Genomic DNA, 5,257 nt, shown 5'->3' on the forward strand with positions numbered 1-5,257 from the left:
GAAAGACTGATGCTGAAACTGAAACTCCAATACTTTGGCCACCTCATGCAAAGAGTTGACTCATTGGAAAAGACCCTGATGTTGGGAGGGATTGGGGGCAGGAGGAGAAGGGGATGACAGAGGATGAGATGGCTGGATGGCATCACCGACTCGATGGACATGAGTGAGCGAACTCCGGGAGTTGGTGATGGACAGGGAGGCCTGGTGTGCTGCAGTTCACGGGGTCACAAAGAGTCGGACAAGACTGAGCGACTGAACTGAACTGGGTGAACAAGTGGAGAGCAGGTTGTCATACAATTCTCCCTTCAGACCAGAGGTTGGGGGGAAACTTGAATTCAGAGAAGCTTGTGTGCAGCCTTAGTCATTGTGGTGCATCCATGCAATGGGACACACCACCCAGCAAACCACTGATAGATGCAGTATGAATGGATTTCACAGACATGGTTTGGAGCAAAACAGTCAGACTCATGAGGGTAAATACTTTTTCCCATTTATGTGAAATCAAGAACAGTCAAAACCATCGTAGAAGAACTTCCCTGATGATTCAGTGGTTAAGACTTCACCTTCCAAGGCAGGGGGTGCAGGTCTGATCCCTGGTAGGGGGACCTAAGATCCCACATGTCTTGAGGCTAGAAAACCAAAACAGAGACAATGTTGTAACAAATTCAACAAAGACTTTTTAAAAATGATCCACTTCCAAAAAGTCTTAAAAAAAAACAAACAAACAGTCATAGATATCAAATAGTGGTTACTTTTAGGGGATTCACTGCAAAAAAAAAAAAGAAAGAAAGAAATGTGAGGGAGGGAAGTCCCTGGTGGTCCAGTGGTTAGGACTCTGCACTTCCACTCCCAGTGGCCAGCGTTCAATCCCTGTTCAAGGAATTAAGATTCCACAAGCCTTTTGGCAAGGCGAAAAAAGAGAGTGAACAGGAGAGAAACTTCTGAGGAGCTGACAATGTTCTTTATCTGGGTCTGGGTGATGACTACACACACATATCCATGTGCCAAAATTCATCAAGCCGTAAGAGGCACACACTTAGTTCTATGCAAGCCACACCTCAATAATTCCTTTTAAGTTTTTTATTTCGTTTTTTGGCTGTGCCGGTTCTTTGTCACTGCTTGGACTTTTCTCTAGCTGTGATGAGCAGGGGCCACTCTCTCGTTGCAGAGCACGGGCTTCTCATTTCAGTGGCCTCTCTTGTTTTGGAGCACAGGCTACAGAACGCATGGACTTCAGTGGTTGTGGTTCCCAGGCCCTGGAGCACAGGCTCAGGAGTTAGGGTGCACAGGCTTAGCGGCTCTGCAGCATGTGGGAACTTCCCGAACCAGGGACCGAAGCTGTGTCTCCTGTATTGGCAGGCAGATTCCCCACCACTGAGCCACCAGGGAAGCCCTTCAATAATTTTTTTAATAGGGAGCTGGGGGAACGGTAAAGCAGAGATAGCAGTTCTGTACTATGCTCTTGGGAACTGTGTATCTACCAGGCGAAGGGCAGCTGGTATTGCAGAGGGAGCTGACGTCACCAAACTGTCTGGCTCTACTCTAGGTGTAGCATATTCTAAACTGTAATCTACATGGCATTTTTAAATGGGAAACAGGGAATGGGGAGGAGATGGGGAAATGCTCCTGGCTGTAGAGGGGCATGACCCTCTTAAGGACTAAACCAGGCTACCAAATCCACACACATGCAAATGCAGGACACATTGCTCTAGGAGTGAACAGGGGGAAGGGAGCACTGTTGGAAAACAGACTGCCACATTTTACTCCCTGTCAGGATATTTAGGGATATTTTCCTATTTCTGTCCCCTCTTCCCTTCCCTGAGGGCTCCTGCAGCCCTTGCAGGGGAGAGTTGATGCAGGGCAGAGAGCAAAACTGGAGGTCTCTGGCTTGTGTTCTAAAAGCCGACGCCCTCTGCACAAAGAATAAAAGAAGATTCAAACTGCATTTCCTTCATGTCTTCACCAGAATTATTAAAGAGGGAGGATTTCTTCCAGGACAAAAAAAAAAAAGAGAGTTCTGCTGAGAGCCCAGGGTTAGTAGGTGCAAACTATTACCTTTAGAATAGATAAACAGGGACTTCCCTGGTGGTCCAGTGGTTAAGATTTCCACTGCAGGGAGCGAGTGTTCTGTCCCCAGTCAGGGAACTAAGATCCCACATGCCCTGTGGCACAGCCAAAAAGAATAGAATGGATAAACAACAAGGTCCTACTGGATAGCACAGGGAACTGTATCCAATCTCCTGGAATAAACCTTAAAGGAAAAGGGTATTTTTTAAATGTATGCATGTGTATAACAGAGTCACTTTGCTGTTCAGCAGAAATTAACACAATATTGTAAATCAACTGCACCTCAATTAAAAAAAAAGAAAGAAAGATAATGAAACACTCATTTAGAAGGAAAAAAAAAAAAAAGGTGGGGTTGGAATTCCCTGCTGACCCGGTGGTTAGGATTCTGGACCTTCATTGCTAGGGCCCCGGGTTTGACCTGATCAAGGAACTAAGATCCTGCATTTCGGCATGGCCAAGAAAAGAAAGAGAGGGAGTCTTGGTTTGGGCTGGAGGGAGGCAGGTGCAACCTCGCATCCCAGCACCACTGCCGGGAAGCAGGTGTCAAGACAGATAAACAAGAGCATTGCTCAGCACCCGGCTTTACGAAGGTTAGGTCATAACCTGCTGCAGAAGCTGCCCGACAGCACGCTCTGAGGGGAAATGAAGCCCACAACAGGATGTACAGACATTTTCTAGTTTTCCGTGTCATGTCTTCTTAGACACACCCGTCATTTAAAAGTGGACATTTAATTTCAAAATACATGGGGTTTTTTAAGTATTGTTGATATTAATTTTCCATTTTGACATTAATTTCTCATTTAAGCACTTTCTTCTCTGCAATCAGCCTCTGTGTTTCTTCAGTCTTTCATCTTTATTGAGGCTTTCAAAGGCTAAGTCAAAGATCTCTCTTGGTAAACATCACACTGTACTTGAAAACATGTGGGTTATTTTCAAATATCTTTTGATATTGATTTCTAACATAATTCTTCAGTGATAAGAGGACAGACTCCATGGTTTCTGTACCTGCAGACCATGAAATTTTTGCACCTTATTTTATGTCCCTGTATATGTTCCAGTGTCTCCTGGCTTATAGACTACGGGGACTTGACTAGAATTTGTATTCTGATATTGTGTGAAAATTGTATAAATCTTAACTATGTGAATTGGTTCATAGTGCTTCTCAGGTCTACCATATCCTTCTACCTTTCTATCTTTTCATCCTATTAATTTTTGAGAGTTTGACATTGAAACTCCAACTTAAAAAGAAATCTTAATTTATCTACTTAAAAAATAATTGTAATATATAGTGGAACTATACGTAACCTTGTTCTGTATTTTCCAAGACTGCTGTAAATGCATTATCAAAGTTTCATAATTTAAACTTAAAAATAAATACAGAAACTGTAATGTATAGTGGAATTATATGTAACCTTGCTCTGTGTTTTCCAAGCCTCCTGTAAATGTGTTATCATACTTTCATAATTTATAAAGGAAAAAAGAGAAGACCACAACAAGATGAGACACTCTGGGCCTCAGAGAAGCAGACCCCTCAGTTGCTTGTCTCAGGAAGAACTTGAATGACCCGGATTCTCACCTCTTCCCATGCACTGAACGTCACTGACACCTTTCACCTGAGACAGCTGTGCTCCGTGACTAGTGGTGCCCTTTCACCAAGGTGTTTGCTTGACTGCTCGTAACCCTCAGCCGATAGTCGCACACACCCTGGCTCCCCCCACACACTTCCTTAGAGCAACTCTGCAGAGCGACTGAGAGGCTGGCTCCCGGGCTGCAGTCCTCAGCCAGTCCCTGAAGGAAACCTGAAGCCACAGCTCACACACTGTGTCTTTTACTTTAGGCCGACACAGGGGAGACCCCAAAGAAGAAGGGCTGTGAAGAACATTCAGACAGAAGGCCCAAGTCCTGGGGAAGGTCTCTGTGTCCTCAAGCGAACCCCAGACTATCGGAACACCACCACACCCCCCAGTCCACACTAACCCCAGGGAGGAAGGCTCAGCAGTAACTGGTGGTGACAGGTCACCAAATGGGGGCCCCAATGCCTGGAACACCCCCCAGAAAGGTGACATCAAAGCTTCTCACCAGGCCAGCAACAGGGCAGGATAAAAATACATTTCAGACCAGGTTATAGTGGTAAAGTTCTCTTTCCTATAAACCTGAGTCTATAACTTAGATTCCAGCCATAGCTCTAGGTGCTTCTGCATTACTTGGATCCATTTTAATGATCTGAATGTTTTCTGTGTTTGCGTTTTACTTGCATCATTCCCCCTCATTCTTGTTACCCTGTGTCTCCAGCATGGAGACCTACAAGGGAGGAGTCCACTGGAGGTGCTCCCACCCTGGCTTCCCTGAGACTTTCGTCTGCCCACAGATGCCCTTGCCCCTTCATCCTGAGGGTGGACCACAGTTGGATAGCTCACAGAGCAGCCTGAGGCTCCTGGCTGCATAACTGACAGGGTGCTTCCCCCACCTCCTTTCTTGCCTTACTACAAAGCAGAGTCCCTGCCAGGACCACCATCCCACCCTCACCCCCCAGGGGAGAGGAGGGGGAAGGGAAGGGCCCAAGCTCAGAAAACCCCCCACTGCCTAGCCAGCCCTGGCCTCGCTCGTTCTTGTCTGCTTATATCTCACAATGGCTGGGGAACTGTCCTCCCAATCCTGCCTGGGAGCCTGAAATAGAAATTCTGAGTCATGAGCATGCCTCCACTTCCCCTTTTCTAGCTGGAGTCCTCCTCAGTTCTTCCTAAGAAGCCTCCATTCTCAAACCCACTTGTGACCCACAACCCTGTCACAGCCCAGCTCCAAGAAGCAAGGGGTGGGGCAGTGGGAAATGAAAAGGAAAATCACACTCAGTGACCATCTTGTTCTGTGTCAGGTACCTTACAGTTCAGTTCAGTTGCTCAGTCATGTCCGACTCTTTGCGACCTCATGGACTGCAACACACCAGGCCTCCCTGTCCATCAGCAGCTCCCGAAGTTTACTCAAACTCATGTCCATCGAGTTGGTGAGGTCATCTAACCATCTCATCATCCTCTGTCGTCGCCTTCTCCTCCCACCTTCAATCTTTCCCAGCATCAAGGTCTTTTCCAATGAGTCATTTCTTTGCATCAGGTGGCCAAAGTATTGGAGTTCCAGCTTCAGCATCAGTTCCTCCAATGAATATTCAGGACTGATTTCCTTTACGATTGACTGC

The sequence above is a fragment of the Moschus berezovskii genome, chromosome 14 (assembly GCF_049115385.1).
Source record: "Moschus berezovskii isolate FMDL1 chromosome 14, NW_MosBer_1.0, whole genome shotgun sequence".
NCBI lineage: Eukaryota > Metazoa > Chordata > Mammalia > Artiodactyla > Moschidae > Moschus > Moschus berezovskii.